Source organism: Heptranchias perlo, chromosome 17, assembly GCF_035084215.1.
Source record: "Heptranchias perlo isolate sHepPer1 chromosome 17, sHepPer1.hap1, whole genome shotgun sequence".
Taxonomy (NCBI): domain Eukaryota; kingdom Metazoa; phylum Chordata; class Chondrichthyes; order Hexanchiformes; family Hexanchidae; genus Heptranchias; species Heptranchias perlo.
The window spans coordinates 10,307,683-10,320,283 of record NC_090341.1 but is presented as its reverse complement, the minus strand read 5'-3'; the positions used below and the strand labels follow the sequence as shown (position 1 = coordinate 10,320,283).

Sequence of the window (12,601 nt, the reverse complement as noted above, 5' to 3'; positions counted from 1 at the left end):
GGGAAATAAAAGGTTTTTAAGTAAAAACTATGAAATGAGCGTGTGATTATTCATTCCTGATTAGATGAAATCCTGGTTATGGTAGAAATTGTTGACCAAAAGGATGGGCTGGGAGATCGTTCTTTTACCTCTGGGACCCCTGTGTTCAAATCTAGTCCAGACTCTTGGAATGAAAGTTGTCTCTCTCTGACGTTATAAGTATTCTAAGTGAAATATGTGTGAGCACCATCACCCATGCCCACAGTAAGTTGCAGTTCGTGGGATATAAATGGGAACAAATAGTCAGTCTCATTTAGGATGACTGATGTGGAAAATGAGAATGTTCTACTGATACAAATGGGGAGCTCTGCTCTGACATTAAGATAAAGGCAAATTATTGGATATGGTGCAAAGAGGATGGTTTACCCAAGATAACACATGCTAAACTTGGCTTGTGAGTACTTGATCTGACATCCGCACCTCGATCAGCACAAAATGCACTTTTTTTCAAAGATTGCACCTGATTTCTTAAAGGGGCTTCATTTTCAAGTATTGCAACGATGCCATATAATAACATCCATTCTTTAATTTCGTCATGGGTCTTTCTTATTGTTTTGTGAATTTTGATGATGATAAGGAAGAGTTACAAATGCTGAAAACTCAGCAAATGAATGTGAGTGTCTTATTCTTTCTTTAACTGGCAAATTAAATTGGTTTCTGACATCCTGGTATCCCTTGTTAGAAAAGCCTGATGGAATAATTTTCGAGGAAATAAGTGATGCTCACTTTTTTTTTAGAAGATATACCAAATGGCGTAACATTTGTCCATGGAAAGACAGGATGTGGATTCACAATTCCCTAAACTCTCAGTTTTGTGTATGTTCTGTCCAAGCAATTTGCAATTAACTCCACCCGCCCCCCCACTCTCTTATGAAAAGGAGGGGAGATTGGAGTATAACTCACCGAGTCATGTGTGCCATGTCCTTGTGGCTGATTACAGAGTGGCATTAGCAGATGCCTATAGCATTCTAATTATCACCTGAGGGATTGTAGGAAGAAGTCTAAAATGGGAAGGGGAAATCAAGGTCCAATGAAATATGTCTTTCTTTAAAGTTTACTTCTCTATGATCAATTATCTTGTCTGTACACTGATATTCTTGATTGATATAAACACAAAACCATGACAGTTATTGCATCTCTGAATTTCAGAAGGTATTTTTCTGATAACCAATGCCTAGCTTGTTGCTACAGGATACGTCAAAACATAGATTAAGAATAGTATGTTCCTTGGTGGGAATATTTTCAAAGGAACTGTGGTGAAATAGCTGTATGAAGCAACTCAGAATTGGGAGGGGCGGGTACTCAACATGCAGTGATGTCAGGTGACATGAGTGGCTAGATGTGACCTGTCACCTTGCTCTGAAAGTGATGACAGCTGCAGGCTGTGCTTAAAATAGCGCTTGCAGTTAATGGGTTTGGCTGAACTGGACTCAGCTGATAGAACAACATCATGAGTTTGCTACAAAGAAGGAAAACATGTTACCGGTACTAAAGAAAATGCTACATAGTGCACATGGATAAAGTATCAATTACAACAGTGACCTTGTACATATAAGTTTGCATACAATGCATTTGGATACAGTTGTCTTGTTTTATATAGAATTCACTCCTTCTCAATTATAATATGGTTCTCAGGAGTCCAGCATCTTGTGCATTCTAATATGATACTTGCACTTAGAGTCGCATTGCGAACATGCAGTTAACTCTCAAATTATCCATCAGCTTGAAAATTCTGGGCCACTATAGTTTTTGGCATGGCCATCCCACTTGTAGTCTAGTTTCCTATGTTATACACCTCTGGAAGTCTGCTATTGAAGACTTGGGTGAATCATCTGTCATTGCCTTGAACATTTCCAAAGTTGTTGACAGGGTCTGGTACAATGCATTTACCACCACCATGACTTTTCACCGAAACTATGTTACTGGCTATCTAGTTTCCTCTCACTTTGCTCTATTTGTGCTGTATTTGATGGCTGATCCTCTGACTCCTTATCCACAAACGCACTGATTCATACAGGTCCCTCCTCTCGGTCTTCCTTCATCACATCACTGATCATCAGTCATCATCCAACCTTATCCACACTCTTGCTGATGATTTCAATCTAAATTCATCAACTTCTTTCACATCAAATGCCCTCAGAGCTCAAAGCCTCCAACTCCTCTTGTAGTGCTGTGGAAAAATCACAACATCTTGTTCTTCTCCATTCCCATCAATAGGCCAGTCTTGATCCTTTCAATTCTTCAAGACGTTGTTTCTTAATGTCTCTCACAAGTCTAACCAGCAGCTACCACTCCATGCCTTGGAAGGCTCCAACCATCTATCGACATTCATTAATGCCCAGCACCTCTTTTCCCCTTTTCAACTTTCTATGAAACCCATGTCTGTCCAATTCTGTTTTCATATGTATTCTGTCAAGGCTTTTTGGGGATGCCCTATGACGGTAAGTGCACAGTGCCAAATCCTGACTGGCTTTGGAGGTGTTCAAGATGATGAAAGATAAGTCACCAACATATTCAAAGCAGAGTTCCAGATTTGTATAACAGGCATCAAAAGCGCCAGTGGAATTCCTGGACAGGATCTAAAATCAGAAGATAAATGCAGATGAAAGCAACCATTTGGCCCACTTTTAGCTCCTCTCTCCAAAAAGAAATTACCATTCTCCATTATTAACTTTATCTTAAATGAGAAAAAAAAAAGGCCATTTGGGCCAATGGCTGTGTCAGCTCGCTGAATGAACCATCTATTTAGTCCCATTTATCTGCCTTTTTTCAAAAGTTTATTTACATCCTTTTTATCTAATTTTTCTTTTCTTTCTGCTGATTCATCTTGGTTTTTGTCCCTCCCCTTGCCATATTAATTTAAACCTTCCCCAAAGGCACTAATTACTCTCCCAGTTAGGATATTGGCCCTAGCCCTATTCTGGCGACACCTGTCTCTTCTGCAACAGGCTATTCTTGTCCCAGAATTGGTACTAGTGTTCTAGGAATTTTAGAAAGAGGAGGAAAGGAAGGAGAGAAGGAAGGTATGAGGAGAGGAGAGAGAGAAAGGAAGGGAGAGAAGGAAGAGAGAAATGGGGTCAACATTTTCCTCAGTGGGGGTGGGGGGAAAGGACTAATGTTGCCGGGAGGGAGATTGGAAAGGGAGGGAACGAGAAGACAAAGGCTAGAGAGGGAGAAGTATGTTGGGGAGAGGAGGAGGAGGAGGAGGAGGAGGAAGAAGAGGCAAAGACAGGAGAGGAATGAGCTGGGGGGGGCCAAGTGCTAATATTGTCTTGGATGCTGGCGGGTTTTTTTTCCCATTCAGCGGGTGGAGGCCTGTAGCAGTCTGTTTTCATCTCATGGTGGAGGGGTGATCAGGCAATTTTGCCATTTATTTTTTCATCATTTGATAAATTAAAACCTACATAAAACTTGCCTATTGTTAAATGTTTGATTTATCATTTGGATGCATTTTGTACTGTTCAGAGTGTCATGCTGTATTAATCTATACTGCAATGTACAGTGAATAGTTTTAATATTGATCCATCCATTACATTTGCCATAAGTTGTTGGGGGACCATGGGCCACTTGCAGGGGAAGGGAGGCATGATTCATTCCTCTAAACTTCCTTCTAAGCCCCAAATACACCACCTACACTTTCTTCTTCCTCTTCCCTCGGTCCCCATTGTGGTGAAACAGTCGTCATTACTGTAACCCATTCTTTCTCAGGAGTTGAGGTAGCTCAAGATGATACATTTGGTGATGGAAGTTCAAAACCAAGTCAATCCTATAAAGCAGACTCAGTTATCCAATACTTCAACCCAATCAGCAGTACACCTGGGCCCTCTTAATGATTGACTAGCCAGCTTGCTTCATCAGTGTAACCTGTAAGGGTAGGTCTATTACCATGGGATTGGTACTTTTCCCATCCTGCTTCACGTAACCCTACAAGGCAAAGCCCTAACTGGTGGGATGATCCAGCTGGTTAAACTCTAGCAGTACCTCATACATACTTTGGGGTCCCTGAGCCTTGCCTTTGCCAACTTGTACCTAAGATATCTGGACTTGGGTAAGTGGGGTGTGTGCACTCCATATTGAGGAAGTAGCCAGTTATAGTCACATTGGCAAGTTGCTTGGTTGCCCTTTGATCTGGGGAATGAAGTGTTGAGTGGGACTTAAAAAGAGATGTTTAGGGACAGAAGAATATTTTTAAGAAGAAAAAAAATTATAGGTCGCCCAAGGGATGTTTTCACACTGTTGCTTGATCCCGGCATACTTAACAGATTACATAGAATTATTACACAGAATTTACAGCATAGAAACATTCGGCCCAACTAGTCCGTGCCGATGTCTATGCTCCACAAGAGCCTACTCCCACCCCCCTTCATCTAACCCTATCAGCATAACTCTCTATTCCTTTCTCCCTCATGTGTTGATATGTGTTGATCTGTTTTCCCCTTAAATGCACCTATGCTATTCACCTCAACTACTCCTTGTGGTAGTGAGCTCCACATTCTAATCACTCACTGGGTAAAGAAGTTTCTCCTGAATTTCTTATTGGATTTATTAGTGACTATCTTATATTTATGACCCCTAGTTTTGGACACCGCCATAGGTGGCAACATCGCCTCTACATCTTCGCTATCAAACCAGTTTCATAATTTTAAAGACCTCTGTTAGGTCACCCCTCAGCCTTTTTAGAGAAAAAAGCCCCAGTCTGTTCAGTCTTTCTTGATAGTTATAACCTCTCAGTCCTGGTATCATACTTGTAAATCTTTTTTTGCATTGGACAGTGACAGCTGTCTTAACCTATTTTGTTGTATGAATCAGCATCAATTCGTAGACCTGCATCTCTGCTTGTGTTTTGAGGCAGTACCATTTAATGACCCATACCTACTGGGCAATGGGCAGATCATTAATGTTGTTATACCAAGTTAGGATTAGTAGTTTACCCAACCAGTCATAGTTAGAATTTGCATAATAATCTTTAACACTTGTGTGGTGATTCATCTGTGAAAATTACAATGATAAAGCATAAGTCAACTTTGATTATTTTTGTAATTTTAGTACAAAAAAAATCATTAAAATTGAAAACCTACTGAAAGTGTTGTAGAGGATACATTGTGAAACAATCATAACCAATTTGTAGCTTTGTCACTCATGAGTTACCCAGCCACTCCCATTTGTGGTAATGTTTATTGAGATCCATGGTATCCTATATTTATGTTTCATCCATAATTTGGATAATTATTTTTGCCACAATATGTATTCGAGTTAATGCGTTCAAATTGCCTTGTCTGCAGCCAAGCGTAGCATTAATTTCTAATACATCTGTTTTTAATATATTGAGATTAAAAATAGTGTAGAGAAGTAGATTTAGCTGCAGCGCTGGAGTGCTGAGCATTCAGCTTGAAAACCCTGCAAATTTAGTTACCAACATTAAGGAAGGGAGGGCAAATCAGAGGACAAGTCACCACATCATGCAGTTAGGGCAAAGTGCCTTTTTTTGGTCTACCAGTTTTCTAACCTGAAGATGTTGCCTCCTTGCCGCGGTACAGTTTCATGGGTGTTGGGCACACTCTGGTACCTCACCCAAGTGGCAGTTATTCGTCTGTGGATCTTGGCAGTGAGTGTCAATTGGCTATTTGACCACAGCAGGGCACGACAGCCTGGTCCAGTCCTATCCTCGCCCAAAGGTCTCACACGTGCACTTTGAGTAGAAGTCACTGGATAGATGCAGAACCTTTTTTTTTTTCTACTCCACTTTCCAGATAGACTATTCCCTCTGCAATACCCTTGTTCACTCTTCCACCACACCAGCTTCCAGCTGCCCTTCCCCTGCCACTTACACATGAAACCTCATCAGGTGCAGTACCTGTTCATTCACTTCCTTGCACATCTTCTTCCAGGGCAATTTACATGTATTTCCTCCAATCTAGTGTACAATATTCTCTGCTCGTTGTGTAGTCTCTCCTACAATGGAGAGACCAAAGGCAGAGCATGCAACACCTTTTCAAAACATCTCCATTCTATCTGCAAGTATGACCCCCTACCTCCCTGCTTTAACTGCCACTGCCATTCCTACTCTGGCCTCTCTGACTTTGCCCTGTTCCAACCAAGCTCAACGCAAACTTTAGGTACAACATCTCCTCTTTCTCTTGGATACGCTGCAGCTTTGTGGTCTGAACATGACTTTAGCTGTATTCCTCCATTTTCTTTACTACAAGGGACACTCATAATGGGTGGCGGACCTGTTGGTGTCCCAGAAGTCACAGGAGATATGTTGGTGTTGTGGCTGTAGACCCTTTGTACCAAGGGGTGGAGCATCTGCATCCTTGATGTTGGCCTTTTATGTTTTTCTCTTCTTCTCTCCACTGCGTTTCCAGCATTTCAGTTCAGATCTGGTCTGCAGTTTTTTCCCCCTCCATTTTCATGCCTTATTCTTTAAAGTGGGCTTCTCTCTCTTTCAGCAATTTGCACATTCTTTTGTTTGCTTAATGTCTTTCTGACTGAGATCTTTTTATATCCTGTAACAATCTCCTGCTTTCTTTTAAACAGATTGCAGGTCATTGATCCCTTTAACTCCCTCTCTGTAGTTGGAGTATCGACTTGTCTTTTCTCTCTACACGCATTGATTGCCCTGCTGTGTATTTGCAGCATTTTCTGTCTTTTGTTTCTGGGATTTTCCTGATCTGTATGGCTCAGCTACTCGATGGATAAACTTGCTGAGCCACCAGGGTAGCATGCACTCACTGAAGCTTGGCAACTGGTCACTTGGTTGCTTTATGTGGTGTGCTGCATGGAAACTGGGGGAAAGAATCTCATAGTATTTAAATCTGTGTTTATTAGTCACAGTGATTCAGTGAACTTGTCTATTTTTCTGACTTTGCATGTAGTATAGTCACCACAGGTGAAACTTTTTAAGGGTATCCTCCCTTCTAGCAGTACTTCAAAATAACATTTTAGACTTTGGGCTTGGGTTATCCAGTTTTGAATATACATGTATTTAATTAAATAAGAGTACTTGTTTAAATACCAGTCACCTTCACCTATCAGCACCACACTAAGCTGTGTGTTTACCCACTGGCCTGTATAACAGCACCGCACTAAGCTGTGTGTTTACCCACTGGCCTGTATAACAGCACCGCACTAAGCTGTGTGTTTACCCACTGGTCTGTATAACAGCACCGCGCTAAGCTCTGTGTTTACCCACTGGCCTGTATAACAGCACCGCACTAAGCTCTGTGTTTACCCACTGGTCTGTATAACAGCACCGCACTAAGCTCTGTGTTTACCCACTGGCCTGTATAACAGCACCGCACTAAGCTCTGTGTTTACCCACTGGCCTGTATAACAGCACCGCACTAAGCTCTGTGTTTACCCACTGGTCTGTATAACAGCACCACGTTAGCTGTGTATTTACCCACTGGTCTGTATAACAGCACCACATTAATGTTAATTGTATCTGTGATTTATTTCAATTAGTGTTAATTGTATTCAGGTGGGGGTATCAATTGGGGACACACTTGTATCCATTTATAGGAAGGTGTGTAATGTTGAGCTGTGTGAATAAAGGCTTGGAAACAACTGACGACCAGGCTCTAGTATTCTATCCTTCACCACCTAGCTATCCAATTTATAACACTAAGCTGTGTGTTTACCCACTGGTCTATATAACAGCACCACACTAAACTGTGTGTTTACTCACAGAGCCATAAGGGGGTGGGGAACTTTTTTTAAGCTTTGGTTTTATTTTCAATAATGTTTCACGCATTGTACTTAACAGAAATAGTCCTCACAAATAAGACTGCTTAGTAGAAGAATTCAACGTGTGTATTGTAAGCAACTCTCCATGGGGCAAAAAGGAAAAAATTAAACTCTTACAACTTTCAGCACTTCTGCTAACATAAACCTCAAGATATTCATCTGTGATGAGCCAAGAGAATATATATTCTGTTAGTTACAGCGAGTGAGATGTATCTGGCATTATGTGATCAAACTGCAAATGAAATTTGCCTTACAGAATGGAAAACTCAGCTCCATTAGTATAATCTATCCCAGATTTTTTATGACATCTTTCCTCCACTTAATGTCTGTGTCACTTCTGGTAACAATTTATCACAATACCACAGAAAAGGATTTCAAATTCTGTGAAACATAACTTTCTTAGGCTACAGAGCATACATGAAGCACACTGAGTTTTTAAAAAAAATCTAGATGGTAACTACAATCCTACATAATAGTCTTGGACTTTTAACTGGGAAATTCAGATTTCAGCTGCAGCCTTTCTGACATTTACACTCCACTTTACCCTAAGAACTGAATTTGTTGATCTCTGCTGTATCACCTGAGGGGAAGGAAGGAAAAACTGTTTGGAGAGCAAATCCCTTCACGCACCACTTAAGCAGCTTGATAAGTCAACCGAGGAGCAACATAGTGGATAGGTTCATTTGTCTCCTGTTCAGGGAGCAGCATTAAGTCCTGTTGATTCCACATAGGTACCTGATGTAAGCATTGAATTACAATGAGCCACAACTCTTCCCATATTTTTCCATTCCACTTTTTAATGTTCTACACAGTAAACAACTGCTACATTTCACTTAGAAGCAGTTGTACATTTTACAAGTTGTTTTTGTTCAGTGTTTCTGTTTTTTCCCATTGGGATGTGGTTTACAAGTTGACGACTGTGTTTATTTGGGATTCCTGATCCAAATATGAAATTTCTTGATAAACGAGATATTGACTCACTAAATTCAATTGTATCAATTACATATAACCCTTTTAACAATTTTTATGAAAGGTTGTACCTTGTTTATACTGGATTCTGATGCCAGAATTTGGGAAGCTTCTGGTTCCATTCCTGAGATTTCATTAGTTGAAGTTGGTTGTCCTAGTCAACCTGAACAAAGCATTGGAAAATGATACTGTGCGTGAGCAGCAGCAACATCACATCAATACTTGTGAATGTCGAGTATGAGACAGACAACAGCACATTTTGAGGAAAATGAAACAACAAAGAAAAGCTGGTTTCCTTTGTACCTGTTCACTGTAGTTTGGAAGAAGTCTGTCGTCGTTGACTGCACATTAAGAACCGGATCTCAGCTGATTTCAAAATTTCAAAGTCAGCTTGTTTGTGACTAGCTAATTCAACAGTTTAGCCTTCTAAGATTACTTGTGAGTCGGACATGATTTCAGCTGTGTCTCAGATAGGCAAGTTCCAATGAGAACAATCTGTTTCTTTCTTTGCACAATCTGTTCTAGAAATGGGTGTCATTTTCTAAAAATGATACAATCAAGGACAGGCATAATGTTAATTCTTTATCCAAACTCTTATGCCCTGTTTATACCAGTGTCAATGATTCAAATTTGTGAGTATAAGGTAGAATCCCAGGGACTAATCACATAAACAATGGGTGGTTATCCCAATTGGATTTCAGGCTAAAACTCCATTTCTTCACTGTTGTCTGGTCATAAATTAAGATTTTTCTAGTATGGTATAAATGCCTGATGCAACTTTCCTGATGGATTTCAACAGATAATCTGAAAATATTCACATCAGGACATGCATTGTCCAGAAAAATTAATTATTTCTGGTGCATGAACTGTAAAGGTACTGGGGAAATTCTGTCCTTTTGGGGAAATTCCATTAAGATGGGATTGTCCCAAAATGAATTTAGTCTCTACTGAGTAAATGAACAAGTCTTCAAAGTACTTAGAATCATAGAATCTTACAACATAGATCAAGGTCATTCAGCACATTGTGCTTGTGCTAGCTCTTTGAAAGAGCTAGCCACTTAGTCCCACTCCCCTGTTCATAGCCCTGCAATTTTCTCCCCTTCAAGTATTTATCCAATTTCTTTTTGAAAGTTACCATTGAATCTGCTTTCACCACCCTTTCAGGCAGTGCATTCCAGATCACGATAAAAAAATTCTCCTCATCTCACCTTTGGCTCTTCTGTCAGTGGAAACAGTTTCTCCTTATTTACTCTATCAAAACCCTTAATGATTTTGAACGCCTCTATTAAATCTCCCCTTAACCTTCTCTGCTCTATGGAGAACAATCCTAGTTTCTCTAGTCTCTCCATGTAACTGAAGTCCCTCATCCCTGGTACCATTCTAGTAAATCTCTCAGCACCCTCTCCAAGGCCTCGATATCCTTCCTGAAGTGTGGTGCCCAGAATTGGACACAATACTCCAGCTGAGGCCTAACCAGTGTTTTATAAAGGTTTAGCATAACTTCCTTGCTTTTGTATTCTGTGCCCCTATTTATAAAGCCAAGGATCCCGTATGCTTTTTTAACTTAACTGAGCGTTCACAGCATACATTGACGAAAACCTGTTGGATCATTTATTTGAATTATGTACACATGTATGACACTGTGGTAATTTATGAAGGTGTAAAAGTTCAGGAATCCTAGGGATACCTTTTTAGGAGATTGAGTTTAATTTTCATGCTTCCAGCAAGCTGACGACAACTTTCCCAAGCAAAGTCTTGTTACTGAGTGGTATTTATTTCCTGTAATTTTGAAATGCGACCCATCTGGACCTAGGCCTGTGAAACAGAGTTTGGTTTGATATCTGTTTATGATGCAGCACTGCTAGCATGCCAGATCTCAAAACTAGTAGGTGTACATGAGATCAGTTACTTCGTCCTGCAAGCAGCCACTGGCTCTTAAAAATTATGATAATTGATACGCAAGCAACCTCATATAGCACAATCCTAAAAGTATATACAAATACTTAGGAGCAGGAGAAGACCTTTAGGACCAATAGTCCCGCTGCTTACTGGTAGCTAGGTAACCATATCACTTACTCCTTAAAATGTCAGTTATGAGCTACTGTTATTTTTCATTAAACTGCTATAAACTGGCAAAGTGAGACAGCCTACCTATCGCAGACCCATCTGTCCACAATAATATTCATAGGAGTGGCCACCAAGGTCTTTGTGAATACAAAGTCTCGTCTTCATGATGAGGGCATCCTCTATTTGGTGTAGTGGGGCACAAACTTGTCATAACTTAAGATGCAGATAAAGTATACCCAACATTCCATCACTTTTACAGCAGAAATTGTGGATATATATTGGGACTCTCTTGCTAGTTGTTTTAAAATTACTTCTACAATTGTCACAGTGATGTAAAAACAGTTTTCATCCCCTTTCCCTTATTAATAGAGGCACGCTTATTCTCCCTTCTCACAAATCAGTTTATACTGACACTCTTCTTCCCCCTTTTGTCAAGTTGGCACTCTTCTCTCCTGTTCATGCTGGCATTTCTCTCTCCCCTTCCTCCCCCAATTCAAGCTGGCATTCTTTCAACCAACCTTTGACCCCCCCCCACCCTTTTCTTCTTCACGCCTCCTCCCAGTTCACGCTGGAAATTTTTTCCCTAACCCCAGTTCATGCTAGAATTCATCTCTTCCCCCACCCCAGTTCATGCCGGCATTGTTGGTCTTTTCTCCACCTTCCAGCCAGTGCCACACCCAACACCTATCACCTGCTACTCCTGGGAATTGAATGCCACTGCATGCTGCGGGAGGGGATTCCTAATCTTGCGAGAATTCCCACCTACACTATACGGCGGTGTTCAATTACTTGAAGCAGCAACAGGAGGTAAATGCCAGAAGCACTGCTAAAAGGAGGTGTTGGAAGCAGTGCTGAGGGGCAGAGCCAGGATCAACTCCGATTTTTGTCCACAAACACAGCGAGTGTATATTGATTGCTCCAAAAACTGTACGTGAAACACGGCTGGTTGACATATATGCTAATGCAATAAATTCAACATTCAGTGACTTAAAAAGAAAATCTGTTCAGCATCTCTGAGTTTCACACAATTAGTGACTCTTTGGAATGCAGTGATTAGTGTTTTATTGGTTAACCAATCAAGTGTTCTTTATATCCCACAAGGGTAATTTAATTACAGTTTGGATTGCCATACCTCTTGTTTTTATGAAGCAACTTTCACCTCACAATTTTGTCAACTGCCTTGAAAATTCTCTTATGGATGCAAGTTGGAATTTCTGGGTTTAGTTCAATAACTATGTATTTTAATAGCTCGTCATGGAGTTACTGGCAGGAAAGTTTCAAACAATTGCAAGTATGTAAGAAAGACTTGCATTTAAATAGAACATTTCATGTCCTTAGGAAATCCCAAAGTGTTTCACAGCCAATGAATTACTGTTGTTGCTGTACAGCCAGGTACCAATGAGGTGACTGGCCAGTATAATCTGTTTTTGATGGTGTTGGTTGAGAGATGAATATTGGCCAGGACATGTTCGGAAAAGTTCCATGGGATCTTTTACACCACCTGAATAGATGGACAGGCCCTCAGTTTGGATTGCAAGATGGCACCACCAATAGTGCAGCACTCCCTCATTACTGCACTGAAAGAACAGCCTAGATTATGTGCTCAAGTCCTGGAGAGGGACTTGAACCAATAACCTTCTGACTCAAGAAGTGAGAGTGCTACCAACTGAGCTAAACTGACACTGACCATCAAACTAACAATACAGTAACTTCTAAAATGCACAGGACTACATGGCGTCACAAAGTGTGGCACTCCGCAGTCTCTAACTATATGTGGAAT

General features: G+C 40.6%; 1 protein-coding gene across 2 annotated transcripts in view; it reads left to right on the top strand.

Moving 5' to 3' along the window:
* twf2 (twinfilin-2) overlaps positions 1-12,601 on the top strand; it is a 95,053-nt gene that overhangs the window by 17,133 nt on the left and 65,319 nt on the right. The window lies entirely within an intron of this gene.